Raw genomic sequence first — 25000 nt, 5'->3', positions numbered from 1 at the left:
GCCATAATGTGTACTAGATGTCTGGAGTACAAAATGCCCCATCTGTCTCTTATACAGATATGCACAGAAAGAACAACATCCATTCCAACAGGCTACCCTCGGGTATCAACTTTCTTGATTATTTTCTCCCTTCACGGTTCTGCCGTTGCTTCTACTGTGGATTTTGGTAGCGAGAGGGTAGAGGGTTATTTTTCTAAATAAAAAAACAACTCTGATGACCTTAAGCCTCAATTTCACAGCTGATCAGATCTCAGTCACGTCCCTCACAACTTATTGAATTTGGATGTAGCTTATCCCACAATGGGACAAAAAAGTTATGCCGCAATAAACAGGTTTCTGACTCAAGTGTTACATGAAACTCAGTTCCCAATTCATAAGCCATGTAGTCCATAATAATTATGACCTACCTCATTGCTTTTCCACCCTGTCACTCTAAATGAAAGGGAACCTTAACTTGTAGATGGCTATTTAGCTGTAGATGTATAGCGCACGGCCATGCGATGATAAATTAATCTTCACCAAGACAACCCTAAGCCACTCCGCTCACTCTATAGAACACGTAATAATCCTCGTAAACCATTTCTGACACGGAACACAATCCAAGAGCAACAATGACCTCAAAGGTGGATGTTTGTCTTGGTGGTTTGTCTGTGTTTTTACTTAGCTCTTGCATATAGTCATGGAAATGTCGACCGACCGTACCAGAATGCAACATGAATCTGAATCCAAATGCAAGAAAAGCCACAAAGAAAATAGGAATGTCCAACTAGTTTATTTCCAGGATCCATTATAGAGCTGTGGATGTGTATCTGACTAGTATGTCCATCTGTAGGGTTGTTATGTTATGACCTGTAGGGGATTTTCAACAAAATCCATGGTAATTCTTGGAGAAAGTGTAGTAAACAAACATATAAATCGCTCATACTAACATTTTTGGAGGCATGCTGTTAGTCGAGATTTTATTAAATATGTTCCCTGGATGTGTTAAATACTTTTCTTGTTATTATCCATCATTATGAACCCTCATAACAGCTGAGCCTCTTTAGAGTTTTAACAGCTGAGCCTCTTTAGAGTTTTAACAGCTGAGCCTCTTTAGAGTTTTAACGGCTGAGCCTCTTTAGAGTTTTAACAGCTGAGCCTCTTTAGAGTTTTAACGGCTGAGCCTCTTTAGAGTTTTAACAGCTGAGCCTCTTTAGAGTTTTAACAGCTGAGCCTCTTTAGAGTTTTAACAGCTGAGCCTCTTTAGAGTTTTAACAGCTGAGCCTCTTTAGAGTTTTAACAGCTGGGCCTCTTTAGAGTTTTAACAGCTGAGCCTCTTTAGAGTTTTAACGGCTGAGCCTCTTTAGAGTTTTAACAGCTGAGCCTCTTTAGAGTTTTAACGGCTGAGCCTCTTTAGAGTTTTAACAGCTGAGCCTCTTTAGAGTTTTAACGGCTGAGCCCTTTTAGTTTTGAAAGAGGTCAAATAACAAAGCAGGTGATCCTCTCATGCCACTGTAACTAAAGTACTGTATCTGAAGTACTGTGTATAATGTACTGTAACTAATGTACTGTAACTAAAGTACTGTATCTGAAGTACTGTAACTAAAGTACTGTATCTGAAGTACTGTAACTAAAGTACTGTAAATAATGTACTGTAACTAAAGTACTGTATATAACGTACTGTAACTAAAGTACTGTAAATAATGTACTGCAGCTAAAGTACTGTAACTAAAGTACTGTACATAATGTACTGTAACTAAAGTACTGTGTCTAATGTACTGCAACTAAAGTACTGTAACTAAAGTACTGTAAATAATGTACTGTAACTAAAGTACTGTACATAATGTACTGTAACTAATGTACTGTAACTAAAGTACTGTATCTGAAGTACTGTAACTAAAGTACTGTAACTAAAGTACTATAACTAAAGTACTGTATATAACGTACTGTAACTAAAGTACTGTAAATAATGTACTGCAGCTAAAGTACTGTAACTAAAGTACTGTACATAATGTACTGTAACTAAAGTACTGTGTCTAATGTACTGCAACTAAAGTACTGTAACTAAAGTACTGTAAATAATGTACTGTAACTAAAGTACTGTACATAATGTACTGTAACTAAAGTACTGTAACTAATGTACGGTAACTAATGTACTGTAACTAAGGTACTGTAACTAAAGTACTGTAACTAAAGAGCTGTATATAATGTACCGTAACTAAAGTACCATAACTAAATTACTGTATATAACATACTGTAACTAAAGTACTGTAACTAAAGTACTATAACTAAAGTACTGTATATAACGTACTGTAACTAAACATTTACATTACATTTAAGTCATTTAGCAGACGCTCTTATCCAGAGCGACTTACAAATTGGTGCGTTCACCTTATGACATCCAGTGGAACAGCCACTTTACAACAGTGCATCTAAATCTTTTAAGGGGGGGGTGAGAAGGATTACTTTATCCTATCCTAGGTATTCCTTAAAGAGGTGGGGTTTCAGGTGTCTCCGGAAGGTGGTGATTGACTCCGCTGTCCTGGCGTCGTGAGGGAGTTTGTTCCACCATTGGGGGGCCAGAGCAGCGAACAGTTTTGACTGGGCTGAGCGGGAACTGTACTTCCTCAGTGGTAGGGAGGCGAGCAGGCCAGAGGTGGATGAATGCAGTGCCCTTGTTTGGGTGTAGGGCCTGATCAGAGCCTGGAGGTACTGAGGTGCCGTTCCCCTCACAGCTCCGTAGGCAAGCACCATGGTCTTGTAGCGGATGCGAGCTTCAACTGGAAGCCAGTGGAGAGAGCGGAGGAGCGGGGTGACGTGAGAGAACTTGGGAAGGTTGAACACCAGACGGGCTGCGGCGTTCTGGATGAGTTGTAGGGGTTTAATGGCACAGGCAGGGAGCCCAGCCAACAGCGAGTTGCAGTAATCCAGACGGGAGATGACAAGTGCCTGGATTAGGACCTGCGCCGCTTCCTGTGTGAGGCAGGGTCGTACTCTGCGGATGTTGTAGAGCATGAACCTACAGGAACGGGCCACCGCCTTGATGTTAGTTGAGAACGACAGGGTGTTGTCCAGGATCACGCCAAGGTTCTTAGCGCTCTGGGAGGAGGACACAATGGAGTTGTCAACCGTGATGGCGAGATCATGGAACGGGCAGTCCTTCCCGGGAGGAAGAGCAGCTCCGTCTTGCCGAGGTTCAGCTTGAGGTGGTGATCCGTCATCCACACTGATATGTCTGCCAGACATGCAGAGATGCGATTCGCCACCTGGTCATCAGAAGGGGGAAAGGAGAAGATTAATTGTGTGTCGTCTGCATAGCAATGATAGGAGAGACCATGTGAGGTTATGACAGAGCCAAGTGACTTGGTGTATAGCGAGAATAGGAGAGGGCCTAGAACAGAGCCCTGGGGGACGCCAGTGGTGAGAGCGCGTGGTGAGGAGACAGATTCTCGCCACGCCACCTGGTAGGAGCGACCTGTCAGGTAGGACGCAATCCAAGCGTGGGCCGCGAGGGAGATGCCCAACTCGGAGAGGGTGGAGAGGAGGATCTGATGGTTCACAGTATCGAAGGCAGCCGATAGGTCTAGAAGGATGAGAGCAGAGGAGAGAGAGTTAGCTTTAGCAGTGCGGAGCGCCTCCGTGATACAGAGAAGAGCAGTCTCAGTTGAATGACTAGTCTTGAAACCTGACAGATTTGGATCAAGAAGGTCATTCTGAGAGAGATAGCGGGAGAGCTGGCCAAGGACGGCACGTTCAAGAGTTTTGGAGAGAAAAGAAAGAAGGGATACTGGTCTGTAGTTGTTGACATCGGAGGGATCGAGTGTAGGTTTTTTCAGAAGGGGTGCAACTCTCGCTCTCTTAAAGACGGAAGGGACGTAGCCAGCGGTCAGGGATGAGTTGATGAGCGAGGTGAGGTAAGGGAGAAAGGTCTCCGGAAATGGTCTGGAGAAGAGAGGAGGGGATAGGGTCAAGCGGGCAGGTTGTTGGGCGGCCGGCCGTCACAAGACGCGAGATTTCATCTGGAGAGAGAGGGAGAAAGAGGTCAGAGCACAGGGTAGGGCAGTGTGAGCAGAACCAGCGGTGTCGTTTGACTTAGCAAACGAGGATCGGATGTCGTCGACCTTCTTTTCAAAATGGTTGACGAAGTCATCTGCAGAGAGGGAGGAGGGGGAGGGGAGGAGGATTCAGGAGGGAGGAGAAGGTGGCAAAGAGCTTCCTAGGGTTAGAGGCAGATGCTTGGAATTTAGAGTGGTAGAAAGTGGCTTTAGCAGCAGAGACAGAAGAGGAAAATGTAGAGAGGAGGGAGTGAAAGGATGCCAGGTCCGCAGGGAGGCGTGTTTTCCTCCATTTCCGCTCGGCTGCCCGGAGCCCTGTTCTGTGAGCTCGCAATGAGTCGTCGAGCCACGGAGCGGGAGGGGAGGACCGAGCCGGCCTGGAGGATAGGGGACCTAGAGAGTCAAAGGATGCAGAAAGGGAGGAGAGGAGGGTTGAGGAGGCAGAATCAGGAGATAGGTTGGAGAAGGTTTGAGCAGAGGGAAGAGATGATAGGATGGAAGAGGAGAGAGTAGCGGGGAGAGAGAGCGAAGGTTGGGACGGCGCGATACCATCCGAGTAGGGGCAGTGTTGGAAGTGTTGGATGAGAGCGAGAGGGAAAAGGATACAAGGTAGTGGTCGGAGACTTGGAGGGGAGTTGCAATGAGGTTAGTGGAAGAACAGCATCTAGTAAAGATGAGGTCAAGCGTATTGCCTGCCTTGTGAGTAGGGGGAAGGTGAGAGGGGTGAGGTCAAAAGAGGAGAGGAGTGGAAAGAAGGAGGCAGAGAGGAATGAGTCAAAGGTAGACGTGGGGAGGTTAAAGTCGCCCAGAACTGTGAGAGGTGAGCCGTCCTCAGGAAAGGAGCTTATCAAGGCATCAAGCTCATTGATGAACTCTCCGAGGAACCTGGAGGGCGATAAATGATAAGGATGTTAAGCTTGAAAGGGCTGGTAACTGTGACAGCATGGAATTCAAAGGAGGCGATAGACAGATGGGTAAGGGGAGAAAGAGAGAATGACCACTTGGGAGAGATGAGGATCCCGGTGCCACCACCCCACTGACCAGAAGCTCTCGGGTGTGCGAGAACACGTGGGCGGACGAAGAGAGAGCAGTAGGAGTAGCAGTGTTATCTGTGGTGATCCATGTTTCCGTCAGTGCCAAGAAGTCGAGGGACTGGAGGGAGGCATAGGCTGAGATGAACTCTGCCTTTTTGGCCGCAGATCGGCAGTTCCAGAGGCTACCGGAGACCTGGAACTCCACGTGGGTCGTGCGCGCTGGGACCACCAGATTAGGGTGGCCGCGGCCACGCGGTGTGGAGCGTTTGTATGGTCTGTGCAGAGAGGAGAGAACAGGGATAGACAGACACATAGTTGACAGGCTACAGAAGAGGCTACGCTAATGCAAAGGAGATTGGAATGACAAGTGGACTACACGTCTCGAATGTTCAGAAAGTTAAGCTTACGTAGCAAGAATCTTATTGACTAAAATGATTAAAATGATACAGTACTGCTGTAGGCTAGCTGGCAGTGGCTGCGTTGTTGACACTACACTAATCAAGTCGTTCCGTTGAGTGTGATAGTTTCTACAGTGATGCTATTCGGGGGCTAGCTGGCTAGCTAGCAGTGTTGATTACGTTACGTTGCGTTAAAAGAACGACAATAGCTGGCTAGCTAACCTAGAAAATCGCTCTAGACTACACAATTATCTTTGATACAAAGACGGCTCTGTAGCTAGCTATGTAGCTAGCTACGATCAAACAAATCAAACCGTTGTACTGTAGTGAAATGAAATGAAAATGTGATACTACCTGTGGAGCGAAGCGGAATGCGACCGGGTTGTTGAGTGAGGAAGTTCTATTCGGTAGACGTTGGCTAGCTGTTGGCTAGCTAGCAGTGTCTCCTACGTTAAGGACGACAAATAGCTGGCTAGCTAACCTCGGTAAATTAAGATAATCACTCTAAGACTACACACTCTAAACTACACAATTATCTTGGATACGAAGACAGCAAAGACAACTATGTAGCTAGCTAACACTACACTAATCAAGTCGTTCAGTTGAGTGTAATAGTTTTTACAGTGCTGCTATTCGGTAGACGGTGGACGTTTGCTAGCTGGCTAGCTGGCTAGCTGCTGGGCAGATAGCAGTGTAGACTACGTTAGGACGACGAAATACGATAATTACGCAATTATCTTTGATACAAAGACGGCTTCTTAGCTAGCTAAGAAGAAATTGCTAAGATTAGACAAATCAAACCGTTGTACTATAATGAAATGTAATGAAATGTAATGAAAAGTTATACTACCTGCGGACCGAAGTGCGGATGCGACCACTCGCTCCAACCCGGAAGTAGAACAGTACTAAAGTACTGTAACTAAAGTACTATAACTAAATTACTGTATATAATGTACAGTAACTAAAGTACTATAACTAAAGTACTGTATGTAATGTACTGTAACTAAAGTACTGTAACTAAAGTACTGTATATAATGTACTGTAATTAAAGTACTGTAACTAAAGTACGATATCTAAAGTACTGTAACTAATGTACTGTAACTAATGTACTGTATATAATGTACTGTAATTAAAGTACTGTAACTAAAGTGTAACGTGATCTGTAAACGGCCGTTTTTGCAATTTTTCTAATGGACACTCCAATACAGAGGAGAAATCTGCCGTCAGTAATTTTGAGCGAAGGAAAGTGGCATGAGGACTCTATGTACGAGTTAGTAATGCGAACCTGGCTGTAGGAGCAATGAGACAGATTGAAGTAAAGTTTGGTGGCATCATATCCAACACTGTGCTGGATAGGCTACTGTTGTGTTTAGGATGTTGCTTTGAAGGATAAAAAAATCTGATTAGCTAATGCCCTCCCCCTCCACACACATACTGTAGATACACACCCATGCCAATGTACTGCCTTGTGTCAAAACGCACACACAAGAACACACACACACACCCACCCACCCACCCACCCACCCACATACACACACACACACACACCCGCACGCACGCACCCCCTTCCCCTACACACACACACACACACACACACACACACACACACATACTGTAGAGACACACCCATTCCTTTGTACTGCCCTGTCTCAAAATGCACACGCACGCACGCACACACACACACACACACACACACACACACATACACACACACACACACACACACACGCATGCACTCACCCCCTCCCCCTACACACACATACTGTCGATACACACCTATGCCATCGTACTGCCCTGTCTCAAAACGCACACGCAAGAACACACGCACACACACACCCACCTACATAAACACGCACGCACCCCTTTCCCCTACACACACATAGTGTAGAGACACCCATTCAATCATACTGCCCTGTCTCAAAATGCACACACACACACACACACGCACACGCGCACACGCACACACGCACGCACGCACGCACTCACCCCCTCCTCTTACACACACATACTGTAGATACACACCCATTCCATTGTACTGCCCTGTCTCAAAATGCACACACACACACACACAAACACACACACACACACACACGCACACGTACACACACACGTACACACACACTCACATACACACACCTTAATGATTAAGGGGCTCTTCCATTCACGTCCTGTCTAATTAGTTAAACATGTCTCCGTGTTTGTTTATGATGCAAACGTGTCTTAGGTGATGACCTCATTGGCCCTTGAGGAGAAAAGAGAGAGAAGAGAGAGAAGAGAGGCAGCAGTGAAAACACAGGTGCACTGGGAACACTCCAGAATTATCCCGGGCAACAGTTCTTCAAATGCTGCTCCACTGCTAAAAAGCATCCAGGAGCACATTAAACTAAAGCTCCAACTGGGGAGCTTTTAAGAACCCGAGCTCGGCCAAAGAAAAGCAGGACATGGAATGTCTCAGGCGAAAGACTGTAGCCAGTTTTATTGTGGTGAGAGCCATTTTGAAATATAGCAACGGGACATTTTACGCAGTGTGCGAAGTCAAACAGAGACAGTGAGCCTGCACGATAAATGTGCATGTGCAAGAACATAAACACTTGTTTTTTTTTTACTAGAGTGATAACCTAATGTAGGGATGAAAAACCTACAGTACGGTGAGTGGGGGGGGTACAACTGTTTCTGCTTCTCCTGTCCCCTCTATGGCCTCCGTTTCCTATGATGTCAGGAACTTTCTTCCAATAGTAGGCAACACGTGGGAAACACTGATGTCATTCATAGGCATTTTTCTCTCCTACAGCGGGAATTCTGGGCCTGTACTCACAAAGCGTCACAGAGTAGGAGTACTGTTCTAGGATCAGTTTGACCGTAATAAATAAGACTACGTGAGCAGGGGGAGATCTGATCTGAGATCAGCACTCGTACTCTAAGATTCTTTAATAATATGAGCACTGAACATCAGTCCTTATACAGTATAGGTAACCTGCAGTACATTTTAAAACAGTATGAACAACTGGTAAACCCGTGTGAGGCATGACAATACCTCTGGGAAGTGAGAGAGAGGTGTAGCTGCAATGAATTTGAGATGTTTTACATGTAATTTCACCAACCAAAAGTACTGTAAGAGCTCTGTTCCAACACTAACGTTAGATATTAGGGTAGTCTCGCGTTGCCATACCTCAAAAATCACTTCGTTGTCACGCCTCTCTTGGAGGTCTCAAGAATTTTGTATTACATAAACGGTTTGAATGGTCCGCTGGGAGTGATTTTGATTGGATGTTACATGTCAAGAACCCTCCCCCCTTAGTATTTATTATGGATCCACATTAGCTGCTGCCAAGGCAGTTATACAATTTTACATACATTACAATACATTCATTACAGAATTCATAACACACTAAGTGTGTGCCCTCAGGCCCATACTCCACTACCACATATCTACAACACACTAAGTGTGTGCCCTCAGGCCCCGACTCCACTACCACATATCTACAACACACTAAGTGTGTGCTCTCAGGCCCATACTCCACTACCACATATCTACAACACACTAAGTGTGTGCCCTGAGGCCCCGACTCCACTACCACATATCTACAACACACTAAGTGTGTGCCCTCAGGCCCCGACTCCACTACCACATATCTACAACACACTAAGTGTGTGCCCTCAGGCCCCGACTCCACTACCACATATCTACAACACACTAAGTGTGTGCCCTCAGGCCCCGACTCCACTACCACATATCTACAACACACTAAGTGTGTGCCCTCAGGCCCCTACTCCACTACCACATATCTACAACACACTAAGTGTGTGCCCTGAGGCCCCGACTCCACTACCACATATCTACAACACACTAAGTGTGTGCCCTCAGGCCCCGACTCCACTACCACATATCTACAACACACTAAGTGTGTGCCCTCAGGCCCCGACTCCACTACCACATATCTACAACACACTAAGTGTGTGCCCTCAGGCCCCGACTCCACTACCACATATCTACAACACACTAAGTGTGTGCCCTCAGGCCCCTACTCCACTACCACATATCTACAACACACTAAGTGTGTGCCCTCAGGCCCCTACTCCACTACCACATATCTACAACACACTAAGTGTGTGCCCTCAGGCCCCGACTCCACTACCACATATCTACAACACACTAAGTGTGTGCCCTGAGGCCCCGACTCCACTACCACATATCTACAACACACTAAGTGTGTGCCCTCAGGCCCCGACTCCACTACCACATATCTACAACACACTAAGTGTGTGCCCTCAGGCCCCGACTCCACTACCACATATCTACAACACACTAAGTGTGTGCCCTCAGGCCCCGACTCCACTACCACATATCTACAACACACTAAGTGTGTGCCCTCAGGCCCCTACTCCACTACCACATATCTACAACACACTAAGTGTGTGCCCTCAGGCCCCTACTCCACTACCACATATCTACAACACACTAAGTGTGTGCCCTCAGGCCCCGACTCCACTACCACATATCTACAACACACTAAGTGTGTGCCCTCAGGCCCCGACTCCACTACCACATATCTACAACACACTAAGTGTGTGCCCTCAGGCCCATACTCCACTACCACATATCTACAACACACTAAGTGTGTGCCCTCAGGCCCCGACTCCACTACCACATATCTACAACACACTAAGTGTGTGCCCTCAGGCCCATACTCCACTACCACATATCTACAACACACTAAGTGTGTGCCCTCAGGCCCCTACTCCACTACCACATATCTACAACACACTAAGTGTGTGCCCTCAGGCCCCTACTCCACTACCACATATCTACAACACACTAAGTGTGCCCTCAGGCCCCTACTCCACTACCACATATCTACAACACACTAAGTGTGTGCCCTCAGGCCCATACTCCACTACCACATATCTACAACACACTAAGTGTGTGCCCTCAGGCCCCTACTCCACTACCACATATCTACAACACACTAAGTGTGTGCTCTCAGGCCCCTACTCCACTACCACATATCTACTACACACTAAGTGTGTGCTCTCAGGGCCCGACTCCACTACCACATATCTACAACACACTAAGTGTGTGCTTTCAGGCCCCTACTCCACTACCACATATCTACTACACACTAAGTGTGTGCCCTCAGGCCCATACTCCACTACCACATATCTACTACACACTAAGTGTGTGCCCTCAGGCCCCTACTCCACTACCACATATCTACTACACACTAAGTGTGTGCCCTCAGGCCCATACTCCACTACCACATATCTACAACACACTAAGTGTGTGCCCTCAGGCCCATACTCCACTACCACATATCTACAACACACTAAGTGTGTGCCCTCAGGCCCATACTCCACTACCACATATCTACAACACACTAAGTGTGTGCCCTCAGGGCCCGACTCCACTACCACATATCTACTACACACTAAGTGTGTGCCCTCAGGCCCCTACTCCACTACCACATATCTACAACACACTAAGTGTGTGCCCTCAGGCCCCTACTCCACTACCACATATCTACTACACACTAAGTGTGTGCCCTCAGGCCCATATTCCACTACCACATATCTACAACACACTAAGTGTGTGCCCTCAGGCCCCCGACTCCGCTACCACATATCTACAACACACTAAGTGTGTGCCCTCAGGCCCATACTCCACTACCACATATCTACAACACACTAAGTGTGTGCCCTCAGGGCCCGACTCCACTACCACATATCTACAACACACTAAGTGTGTGCCCTCAGGCCCCTACTCCACTACCACATATCTACAACACACTAAGTGTGTGCCCTCAGGCCCCTACTCCACTACCACATATCTACTACACACTAAGTGTGTGCCCTCATGCCCATACTCCACTACCACATATCTACAACACACTAAGTGTGTGCCCTCAGGCCCATACTCCACTACCACATATCTACAACACACTAGGTGTGTGCCCTCAGGGCCCGACTCCACTACCACATATCTACAACACACTAAGTGTGTGCCCTCAGGGCCCGACTCCACTACCACATATCTACAACACACTAAGTGTGTGCCCTCAGGCCCATACTCCACTACCACATATCTACAACACACTAAGTGTGTGCCCTCAGGGCCCGACTCCACTACCACATATCTACAACACACTAAGTGTGTGCCCTCAGGCCCCTACTCCACTACCACATATCTACAACACACTAAGTGTGTGCCCTCAGGCCCCGACTCCACTACCACATATCTACTACACACTAAGTGTGTGCCCTCAGGCCCCTACTCCACTACCACATATCTACAACACACTAAGTGTGTGCCCTCAGGCCCCTACTCCACTACCACATATCTACTACACACTAAGTGTGTGCCCTCAGGCCCCTACTCCACTACCACATATCTACAACACACTAAGTGTGTGCCCTCAGGCCCATACTCCACTACCACATATCTACAACACACTAAGTGTGTGCCCTCAGGCCCATACTCCACTACCACATATCTACTACACACTACGTGTGTGCCCTCAGGCCCATACTCCACTACCACATATCTACAACACACTAAGTGTGTGCCCTCAGGCCCATACTCCACTACCGCATATCTACAGCGCAAAATCCATGTGTACGTGTGTGTATAGTGCGTACGTTATCATGTGTGTGTATGCATGTGTCTGTGCCTATGTTTATGTTGCTTTTAAGACCGGGAAAGACACATTTTGCAGAGAGTTGTTCTGTATGCTACAATAGTTTGCAACATTATAGAAAATTGAAGAAAACCTGTTGATGATGATGATGATAATGAGGATGATGATGATAATAATGACAATGATGACAACATTAATGATGATGCTGATGATAATAATGACAATGATGACAACATTAATGATGATGCTGATGATGATGAAGGTTGATGACAACATTAATGATGATGCTGATGATGATGAAGGTTGATGATAATAATGATGATGTTGATGATGATGATGAAGGTTGATGATAATAATGATGATGTTGATGATGATGATGATGAAGGTTGATGATAATAATGATGATGATGATGATGATGATGAAGGTTGATAATAATGATGATGATGATGCTGATGATGATGAAGGTTGATGATAATAATGATGATGATGATGATGATGAAGGTTGATGATAATAATGATGATGTTGATGATGATGATGATGAAGGTTGATGATGTTGATTATGATGATGATGATGATGATGATGATGATGATCAGAATCAAATCAAAGTTTATTTGTCACATGCGCTGGACACAACAGACCTTACAGTAAAATGCTTAGAGGATAATGATGATGATGATGATGGGGACGATGATGATGAGGACGATGATGATGAGGACAATGATGACGAGGACAATGATGACGAGGACGATTATGATGAGGACGATTATGATGAGGACGATGATGACGAGGACGATGATGACGAGGGCGATGATGATGAGGACGAGGATGACGAGGATGATGATGACGAGGACGATGATGACCAGGAGTATGATGACGATGATGACGAGGACGATGATGATGAGGACGATGATGACCAGGACGATGATGACGAGGACGATGATGACGAGGACGATGATCGCGAGGACGGTGATGACGAGGACGACGATGATTATGAAATAGGCCAACAGATATTCTATGGCCCCAACAATGTCAGAAGGGTCCTACTCTGATCTCTCTATAATCTACAGTAGGAGCCGGCTAGTCCTATGTAAGACAAAGAGAAGAAAGTGTTAGTGGGGTCCGTTCCTGCCTATCGCAACCGAAGTTGGGGTCATCATCCTCTTGCTATAGGTACGGAGCCAGACATCCAATAGTATTGCACAAACTCATTCCGAAAAGAAGACGACATCCCTCCGAGATTGCAGTAGAAATCACACCCACACCACCTCTACATGTCGAAACTTGTGTTTCAACAGGATGGATTGTCTTATCAGTCGGTTACGGGAACCCTCATCTCCCCCGGAGCGCATCCATTCACACATTCACTGAGTAATCGGTTTGTTCCTCTGGTCAAATATGAAACAGGTCAGTTGGTTGGGGGGGGCATGCCTTTGATAGCAACCATATCCCATCATGAAACATTTGTTGTTTCTGCCTCCCAGACATTGCTGAACTGTAGTTGAAGAGGTACGTGTGTGGTGGTAGTTCACCCAATATTTGACCCTAAGAGCAACGTACGGTGAGCACAGTGTGAATAGTGTGAAATATAAAAGGTGTTGACAGATTCACAATCCGGGCCCCCCCCCAATCATTACACACTTTTATAATAGCACACATTTTATTTTTTCAAACACATTTTTGAAACATAATTATACTCATGCAACATGTAGACTAAAAGATAAAGGCTTATGAAAGCGATCTTGTCACACATGACTTGATCCTCAAAGCCTTATAAGCATTTTGACAGAGATACCATTACCAGATATAATGATAATTTAGCAAAGAAATCTCAATTTGCGTCACCATGTTAGCTCATCCACCTCCCAACAAACTACATCCATAATGACACAAGGATCACTGGACTTTCCAAGATAATATAAGTTATTCTCTCAGGGCTGGTTTCCTGGACCCAGATTAAGATGAGTATTGTAATAAAAAACATTGTCAATAGAGATTATTCATTGAAAGTGCTTTTTGTTCCAGGATTATAGGTGTATAGGATTATAGGTGTATACCTTAATATGGTGAAGAAGATCCTGGACATCAGCCATTTCCCCCGGACTGAGCATGTGGACTCGTAGATAAGGGAGCCTCTTGCTCGCTCACCACCTTACCTAGAAATCAGAAAAGCAAACTCGAGACATCTGGAAAGTTTGGCCCACTCCGTGTCTGCGAAACACACCCCAAGATGTCTTTTACTGTCCACGTTACAAGACAGGTGGACGTTAGAAGACGTTTACGGCACAGGCCATCCTCCCCGCTGATCGACTTTATGCCCAACTTCAACCGTAGCGCTTTCATAGGGCCGCGTTGCGGTCTATAGGCGTTGTGATCCGACTCGTGATATGGTTTAGCGATCATGGATTCATGGATGTTGTCATCCCCTATAACTCATCCTTACATGTCTCCTGTGGAAGGTGTGTGTGCAGGCGTTTGCTTTTGGAGGTGAACCATCTCGTTTGATATCTGTACAAGTGGCACTTGGGAGGTTGCGATGAAAATGTCAACATTTTAACCACAACTATTTCCTGACTATTTAGGGGTTTTAGATTTATTGGCAACTGGGGAATTAAGTTATTGCAGTGTTGGAAAAAATTGTCTTGAAGAACCATAATCAGACAAGGGGATTTTCTCCATGTTGTATAACAAATCACACTGAAGTCAAGGAAATACCTTACATTGGTTTGTTAGATAGTGGGAAGTGCAAGATGTGAAATTATTTGTTGTGAATACAGAAATGATACCATTATGCTTCATTTGTATCAGAATTATCGGAAACTCAAACTGTACGAAGAATTTGCCATAAAACGTCCAGATGCGTCATAAATTGAACATTCCAAATCCCAAAATGAGGTTCCAATTGGTCAATAAGACTGGGGAACTCAGGTTGCATGTTTTTACACCGAGTTTTCTAATTGGATATTTACAAGTTTCCTAGTTCCTAGTAGCACATGAATGCAGCATAACTATTTTGTTGAAAAGAGGTTCGTCTTATTCAAAGTGAGGATTGTCTTCACTGTAGTATGTATTTTAGGACAGCCTCGGTCTCAGCAGGATTTTGAAGTATATTTTTCAGGCTATTCTCTACTTTTATAACCCCTCCCCATTCTCTACTATAACCCCTCCCCATACTCTACTATAACCCCTCCCCATACTCTTCTATAACCCCTCCCCATTCTCTTCTATAACCCCTCCCTATTCTCAACTTGTATAACCCCTCCCCATTCTCTACTATAACCCCTCCCCATTCTCTACTATAACCCCTCCCCATACTCTTCTATAACCCCTCCCCTATTCTCTACTTTTATAACCACTCCCCATTCTCTACTATAACCCCTCCCCATTCTCTACTATAACCCCTCCCCTATTCTCTACTTTTATAACCACTCCCCTATTCTCTACTTTTATAACCACTCCCCTATTCTCTACTATAACCCCTCCCCATTCTCTACTATAACCCCTCCCCATTCTCTACTATAACCCCTCCCCTATTCTCTACTTTTATAACCCCTCCCCTATTCTCTACTATAACCCCTCCCCATTCTCTACTATAACCCCTCCCTATTCTCTACTATAACCCCTTCCCATTCTCTACTATAACCCCTCCCCTATTCTCTACTATAACCCCTCCCCATTCTCTTGAGAAATGTTGGTAATGAAAAATAGTTTTTCTTTTAAATAACTGGGAATAAGCTTCAGTAATCTCTGTTCTACAATTCTACAATCTCTCTCTGTCCTACAATTATACAATCTCTCTCTGTTCTACAATTCTACAATCTCTGTTCTACAATTATACAATCTCTGTTCTACAATTATACAATCTCTGTGTATTAAGTTCCAGAGCGATGCTCTAATGAGAGACAGAAGAAGAGACACACATACATACACACACACACGCACACACACAGAGAAAGGACAGCAGGGAAAGGCTGAGAGAGACAACCCAGCCACCACGACAAGGCTCATTGCAGAAGGAATAGCCTTGATGAAGAGCAGGGGTTTATCCTGTTAGACTACTTTTAAAAAGTTTCATAGGAACTGGACATGTTTAATGCACATTATCTCTCTCATTCATCACCGCTGCCTTTGTTAAATGACAAGGCCTGGAAACCTTTCCAAAAGGAACAAAGGCTATTGGGAAGACAGATAAGTAATGTTATTGAACAAAGCTCCTGACGCTGTCTGCATCGTGTTGTAGACTGATTATAACGAGTGGGAAACTAAAAACATGTCTGTTCTCTTGGTTGAATCAGTTACTCTTAATTGTCTGAGCTATTCCACATGCTTTGTAATCCAATAAAAATAATAAAAAATATGCAGGCATGTAGTAACAATAGATTGAACCAAGGATGCCATATCAACCCCCACTACAAGTTATTTTAAAGGTAGACTCAGTGAAATAACGTTGCCACGAGCAACACTGCAGATACATTGTGATGAGTTAAATGCAAGACTTGGCTCTCACACAGTTACACACAGTATCTGTAGAGTATCTGCTCTTAGTTGTTACGGAAATTGACGCACAAATTGTTAACTTTGTGCCTCTACGTCATATCACTGAGTTTACCATTTACCAGAAGCATCCATGTGTTCCAGATGTATAATATATTTGGGACAAAGCACTGCCAAGCTGACAAAAAGGCATTCAGACAACAGTTAGTAACTATTGCCTATATGTGAAGTGTATGATACGGTACTTCCAATCATTACAACCAGTGTTTGTGATTATTCTTACATGAACTGTGTTGAAGGTTAAGCACCACTGTCCATATTAGGATTAAGCAGGGTTCCAAATGGTGGTTTTATTTGCACCCCCCCACCCCCCCACCCCTTTGGATTACTAACCATTGTAAGACTCTGCCTCCTGTGTCTGCATCTGGGTCTCGCCTTGTGCCTTGATGGTAAGTTGGTGGTTGAAGATATTCCTCTAGTGGTGTGGGGGCTGTGCTTTGGCAAAATGGGTGGGGTTATATCCTTCCTGTTTGGCCCTGTCCGGGGTATCATCGGATGGGGCCACAGTGTCTCCTGACCCCTCCTGTCTCAGCCTCCAGGATTTATGCTGCAGTAGTTTATGTGTCGGGTGGCTAAGATCAGTTTGTCATATCTGGAGTACTTCTCCTGTCTTATCCGGTGTCCTGTGTGAATTTAAGTATGCTCTCTCTAATTCTCTCTCTCTTTCTTTCTCTCTCTCGGAGAACCTAAGCCCTAGGACCATGCCTCAGGACTACCTGGCATTGCTGTCCCCAGTCCACCTGGCCGTGCTGCTGCTCCAGTTTCAACTGTTCTGCCTGCGGCTATGGAATCCTGACCTGTTCACCGGACGTGCTACCTGTCCCAGACCTGCTGTTTTCAACTCTCTAGAGACAGCAGGAGTGGTAGACATACTCTTAATGACCGGCTATGAAAAGCCAACTGACATTTACTCCTGAGGTGCTGACTTGCTGCACCCTCGACAACTACTGTGATTTTTATTATTTGACCATGCTGGTCATTTATGAACATTTGAACATCTTGGCCATGTTTTGTTATAATCTCCACCCGACACAGCCAGAAGAGGACTGCCACCCCTCATAACCTCGTTCCTCTCTAGGTTTCTTCCTAGGTTTTGGCCTTTCTAGGGAGTTTTTCCTAGCCACCGTGCTTCTACACCATAGGTGGGCCAAGCACAGGAAGCAGCTCTTTCAGTAGTTTAGTTGGAATAGGGTCCAGTATGCAGCTTGAAGGTTTAGAGGCCATGATTATTTTCATCGTTGTGTCAAGAGATATAGTACTAAAACACTTCAGTGTCTCTCTTGATCCTAGGTCCTGGCAGAGTTGTGCAGACTCAAGACAACTGAGCTTTGAAGGAATACGCAGCTGGTGCACGAAATCTAAGGATGTCTCTAGATTTTGCTCGTCTGAAGAATAGTATGTTGTGATAAATTGCAGGCCACACTACTTTCCTAGAGAATTTTCATCTATATTTTTCGTGGCTGTTTATCTACCACCACAGATGCTGGCACTTAGACCGCACTTAGTAAGCTGTATAAGGAAATAAGCAAACAGGAAACCGCTCACCCAGAGGCGGCGCTCCTAGAGGCCGGAGACTTTAATGCAGGGAAACTTAAATCAGTTCTACCAAATTTCCATCAACATGTTAAATGTGCAACCAGAGGGAAAACAATTATAGATCACCTGTTCTCCACACACAGAGACGAGTACAAAAGCTCTCCCTCGCCCTCCATTTGGAGAAACATTTAAGATCAAATTGTCACGGCTGTTGAAGGAAGTGGACCAAGGAGCAGCGTGGTGCGTACATTTTCTCTTTATTATGGAAAAAAGACGCCGAACAAAACAACAAACACGACAAAAACCAACCGTGAAGCTAAAGGCTATGTGCCCTAAACAAAAGAACATGGAATACCCGCCCCAAATTACACCCTGATCAAACCAAATAGAGACATAAAAAGGATCTCTAAGGTCAGGGCATGACACAAATGCCTGATTACCTGCATGTCCACCAATCTTGTTTACATGTTGAAATGTCCCTGTGGTCTGCCGTACACAGGGAAAACCTGCAGAAGACTTAAGACCCGGGTCAGTGAGCACTGGAGCAATATACGGACAGGCGAGACAAAAAAACCCGTTGCTGTTCATTTTGAACAAGCTGGACACCTTATTAGTTTTGTTACATTACAGCCTTATTCCAAAATGGAGGAAATAAAAAACAAAATCCTCATCAATTTACACACAATCCCCGATAATGTCAAAGCAAAAACAGATTTTTACTTTATTTACATAAGTATTCAGACCCTTTGCTATGAGACTCGAAATTCAGCTCAGGTGAATCCTGTTTCTGGTTAGGGATAGGGGCCAGCATTTTCACTTTGGATGAATTGCGTGCCCATAGTGAACTGCATCCTACTCTGTCCTAGATGCTAATATAGGCATAGTATTATTACTACTGGATAGAAAACACTCTGAAGTGTTTTGGCGACCCTCGCCGCCGAGATGTGAGTAAGCTTGTCAACTTTAAACTTGTCAACATTTACAATGTGTCCTCGGCCCAGTACCACCAGTGCCAGCACCACGCATCAGGCCTACAGTGCGCCTCGCCTGTCCAGCGCTGCCAGAGCCTTCCTCCTCTCCAGCGCTGCCGGAGACTCCCGCCTGTTCAGCGCTGCCAGAGTCTCCCATCTGTCATGAGCCGCCAGAGTCTCCCGTCTGTCATGAGCCGCCAGAGTCGCCAGTCAGCCAGGATCCGCCAGAGCCGCCAGTCTGCCAGGATCCGCCTGTGCCGCCAGTCAGCCAGTATCCGCCAGTGCCGCCAGTCTGCCAGGATCCGCCAGAGCCACCAGTCAGCCAGGATCCGCCAGTCAGCCAGGTTCCGCCAGTCAGCCAGGATCCGCCATTCAGCCAGGATCCGCTAGTCAGCCAGGATCTGCCAGAGCCATCAACCTGCATGAGCTTCCTCTCAGTCCTGAGCTTCCTCTCATTTCCAGTCCACCCCTCAGTCCCGAGCTACCCCTCAGTCCCGAGCTACCCCTCAGTCCCGAGCTACCCCTCAGTCCCGAGCTATCCCTCAGTCCCGAGCTACCTCAGTCCCGAGCTGTCCCTCAGTCAGGAGCTGCCCCTCAGTCCAGTGGGGCCCTTTGTTAGGGTTACTAGGCCAAGGTCGGCGGCGAGGGTTGCCAATCTAAGGACGCGGAGTAAGAGCACTAAGACTATGTTGGAGTGGGGTCCACGCCGCCACCGTGGTCAGACGCCCACCCAGACCCTCCCCTATGGGTTTAGGTGTGCGGCCGGGAGTCCGCACCTTTGTGTTTTCTTCTTTATTTTGGCCAGGCCAGGGTATGACATGGGTATTTATGTGGTGTGTTTTGTCTAGGTTTTTTTTTGTAGGTTATGGGATTGTGGTTAGTGAAGTAGTCTAGGTAAGTCTATGGTTGCCTAGAGTGGTTCTCAATCAGAGGCAGGTGTTTATCGTTGTCTCTGATTGGGAACCATATTTAGGCAGCCATATTCTTTGAGTGTTTTGTGGGTGAATGTTCCTGTCTCTGTGTTTGTTTGCACCAGATAGGGCTGTTTCGGTTTTTCACGTTTCTTGTGTTTTGTATATTGTTCATTTTATCATCTTCATTAAAGATGTATAAAGATAACCATGCTGCATTTTGGTCCTCCTCTCCTTCGACAGACGAAAACCGTAACAGCCTGTCTCAGAATACAACACTGCCCCTTTAAGACAATCTCTTTACCTGACTCGCGTTTCAAAGATACCTAGAAATGTGCTTGTTTTATTCTCTTGTAGGAAGTTATCATTCCCCTATTATTGATTACACATGATCTATAACTGGGCTAATGACTCACTAACTAGCAAAGGATATGGACAAAATGTGCACACGTGGCTACATGCAGCTCTCGCTTTGACCTCACTACTCACGTCTGCACCAGTCTGTGTAGAGTACGGGCTAAGTAGTGTGTGGCAATGCAATAGAATCTTACTCGCCTACAACAAAATCTCTTGCATAGTTTGTTTTGTTTCGGTATGTTTCATTGAAAGTGGCTAATCCTATGCAACATTAACCAATTAAAAACATTACTGTAGCAATGAGGTTTGTGCAGTCAGCTATAGGCCCAATACATATACCGCTTATTGGCTTTGTTTGAATTGCCCTGTCAATGCATTGTTGTTTGGGACAGTTTTTAAATTGTTTTTCCTAATTTGACCGCCGGAAGGAAACATTTGTACCTTCAGACACATGAAATGGTTCAAAATGCCAACCGTTTGCCTACCCGGTGTGCAGGGCAGCTGAATCGGTTCAAAATGCCAACCGTTTGCCTACCCGGTGTGCAGGGCGGCTGAATCGGTTCAAAATGCCAACCGTTTGCCTACCCGGTGTGCAGGGCAGCTGAATCGGTTCAAAATGCCAACCGTTTGCCTACCCGGTGTGCAGGGCAGCTGAATCGGTTCAAAATGCCAACCGTTTGCCTACCCGGTGTGCAGGGCAGCTGAATCGGTTCAAAATGCCAACCGTTTGCCTACCCGGTGTGCAGGGCAGCTGAATCGGTTCAAAATGCCAACCGTTTGCCTACCCGTTGTGCAGGGCAGCTGAATCGGGTTCCCCTACCTCACCTACCACCTAAAAAAAATACAAAAAGGAACTTATCTTGTTTTTTTCCCAGAAATGTTTGGCGATCGAATAGGAATGTCCTGGAGATCGACCAGTCAATCGCAATCGACTGGCTGGTGACCACCGCTCTAGAAAGTTAAGTGAAAATCAATCTCGTGCTTCTCTCTGGGGCTGATATTTACAAGCTCAGTCCTGGGGGAGCTGCATGGCAGTTTAGAGGGAACATTGACTCTCCTGTATTAACATATCTACCTCGTACCCCATACCCCATGCACATCAACTCGGTACTGGTACCCCGTGTATATAGGCAAGTTTATTCCCTGTGCTATTATCTTTCTATTTTTCACTGTTAGTTTACAAAATGTTGTTTACGAAACATGTGACAAATACATTCTTATTTGACTTTATATTACGAAGCCAACCGACATCTAAGAGTGAGTATTCCACAATCTGCTTGGTTGAGAGCCAAAAGAATAGAGGAGGATTCCATGTCTGAAGATTGGTCTATTCTAAAATGGACACAGTACTAATGAAGTCATCTCCTTTATTCTGTCTACATAGAATGTAAGCACTCAAATGTGTCAAGATTTGATCATATTAATGGTTGGCCAAATAAGAAAACCCCAGATGTTATATCATTATAAATGTTTCCCAAGGTTGTAAAAATATTTTTGTATGCTACCCCTTCAATTTGATGGATCGAAAACACAACAGTATTTTATAACCTTTTTTTTGTCTACAACACTCAGCACTTAGTTCCTTCTGACCCATGTGAATGGGTGTTTCAAAACGATAAATCTCTCACTGAGCTTGTCACTTGAGACTGATTTATTCTCAGATCTATTTAAGAAATGCATCATTAAAATGACTATTACATAGTTTAGGGTGTTTGTAATCTCACTGTGTGTCTCGATGTGTGTGTGTGTGTGTGATTATTAAGTCCTACATCAACTTTAAAGAAACGTTAATTAAATGCTTGCTCAGTGACTTTTTATGCATTGGTCAAAAATCCTCTGCTTTACTATGCATTTGTTGTTATTGTCACGGTCTGACCATCGTTCGTATGTGTTTTCCTTGTTTTAGTGTTGGTCAGGACGTGAGCTGGGTGGGCATTCTATGTTGTGTGTCTGGTTTGTCTATTTCTATGTTTGGCATTGTCATTGTCTCTGATTGGGAACCATATTTAGGTAGCCTGTTTTGTGTTGGGTTTTGTGGGTGATTGTCCTTAGTGTCTTTGTTCCTTGTTCTGTGTGTATGTGCACCAGTATTAGGCTGTTTCGGTTTTCGTTACGTTTATTGTTTTGTAGGTTTTGTATTTAGATTCGTGTTACGTTTGTTCATTAAACATGGTTCGCAATCTACACGCTGCATTTTGGTCCGACTCTCCTTCACACCTAGAAAACCGTTACAGTTATTGTCCCCACATGCTCATGTTAAGGGCTGTTTTGTATAACGAGGTAAACATCATCTCATAGTCTGTTTTTTTATTAGACACAGTCTTCAAACTAGAATCTCCCACTGAGACAAATACTAGCACTTGATGATAACTGTATTACTTTGATATACACAATGAGGTTGGGTCCTATAATAAACTACATTATTCACCTTGCTGCAATGAAGTGGGGGCACCAGAAACCATGTGCTTATTCTTTTAGGACAAGAAAAAGACAAAGGATTACCAAATCTCAGGAGCCTCACAGTAGGAGAATGCTGCTTTGGGCGGGTCACAGTAGGAGAATGCTGATTTGGGGGTCACAGTAGGGGAATGCTGCTTTGGGGCTCACAGTAAGGGGAATGCTGCTTTGGGGCTCACAGTAGGAGAATGCTGATTTGGGGGTCACAGTAGGGGAATTCTGCTTTGGGGCTCACAGTAAGGGGAATGCTGCTTTGGGGCTCACAGTAGGAGAATACTGCTTTGGGGCCAAACAATATGTTTTACAATAGCCCCCCATCAATCCATCCAAATCAATATTCTTCACAATAGCCCCGTTATCAATCCATCCAAATCAGTATTTTCAGTATTTTCTGAAATACAAATCAGTATTTTCTATGTTTTACATAGCCCCTCCATCAATCCATAAAAATCTACTTTATAGTACACTGGATGTGTTTTTCATACATGTACAGTGAGATATGTACAATTTGATGTATTTTAGTCGATACCATAAAAAAAAATCCATACAATTTTATAGTGGTGGGACATCAGCCACAAATAACTAAAAGGTAGTTGAAGAGCACGGCGGGGTTGTGCACCAATGAAAACATATAGGAAGAAAAAACATGTTTGGAACGGAGTAAAGCTAATAATTACACGCTAATAAAAATATAAAAATCAACTGGTTACTAGTTCTCCCCAGGCTTTTAGTTGATCGCATGGCTACTACAATATTGTATGACGGGCATACATTAAACAACTGTTTTTAATTACGCTGTTCTCAGAGGCATTGGTGAAGAATTGGCCAATCAGGAAGCAGAGTTGCTTAGAGAGACTCATGACTATGCCACACTATAAAAAAACTAAAATAAGTTGAGTCAATTAAAAAAAAATCAAGACAACCAGCTGGATACTATTTTTAGTTCACAAAACGGACATATCGCCCAGATACCGCTAGTCTTCACCTAATCCCACAGCAATACTTCACCTAAAACTTGAATATGGCGTATCTATGTGCTGCTTCACCGAATAGTAAACTAGGAGATTGACGATGAACAGAGGAGTGGCTTGGAGTTGATTCTCCTCATACCACATCCCTGAGCTAGTCTGGGCTACAGTGGTACATAGAGCCTAATAAAAACACACATGAACCTGTGCCATTGTCCTACCCCCCTCAAACCCTAATGAAAACCAGCGGCCAGCAGCAATAATCCCTGTGCCAGTTCCATGCCAAAATAATAAAATATCCCCCTCAACCCATTTTTCTCTATATATTGTTCTGCACTAGCAGCAACTCAGCACACTTCATTGGGATACGGTAGGGTCGAGTGGGGTAGATATAGAGGGGTAGTTATAGAGGGGTAGTTATAGAGGGGGAGATATAGAGGGGTAGTTATAGAGGGGTAGTTATAGAGGGGGAGATATAGAGGGGTAGTTATAATGGGGTAGATATAGAGGGGTAGTTATAGTGGGGTAGTTATAGAGGGGTTAGTTATAGAGGGGTAGTTATAGAGGGGTTGCTATAGTGGGGTAGTTATAATGGGGTAGTTATAATGGGGTTGTTATATTGGGGTAGTTATAGAGTGTTAGTTATAGTGGGGTAGTTATAATGGTGTAGTTATAATGGGGTAGATATAGAGGGGTAGTTATAGTGGGGTAGTTATAGAGGGGCAGTTATAGAGGGGTAGTTATAGAGGGGTAGTTATAGAGGGGTAGTTATAGTGGGGTAGTTATAATGGGGTAGATATAGAGGGGTAGTTATAGAGGGGTAGTTATAGTGGGGTAGTTATAGAGGGGTAGTTATAGAGGGGTAGTTATAGAGGGGTTGCTATAGTGGGGTAGTTATAATGGGGTAGTTATAATGGGGTAGTGATAGTGGGGTAGTTATAGAGGGGTAGTTATAGTGGAGTAGTTATAATGGTGTAGTTATAATGGGGTAGATATAGAGGGGTAGTTATAGTGGGGTAGTTATAGAGGGGTAGTTATAGAGGGGTAGTTATAGAGGGTAGATTTAGAAGTGTATATTTAGAGGGGTAGTTATAGAGGGGTAGATTTAGAAGTGTATATTTAGAGGGGTAGTTATAGAGGGTAGTTAA

The sequence above is a fragment of the Oncorhynchus nerka genome, linkage group LG18 (assembly GCF_034236695.1).
Source record: "Oncorhynchus nerka isolate Pitt River linkage group LG18, Oner_Uvic_2.0, whole genome shotgun sequence".
In the NCBI taxonomy this organism is placed as follows: domain Eukaryota; kingdom Metazoa; phylum Chordata; class Actinopteri; order Salmoniformes; family Salmonidae; genus Oncorhynchus; species Oncorhynchus nerka.
The sequence above is the reverse complement of the archived record's forward strand: the minus strand, read 5'-3'. Positions refer to the sequence as shown.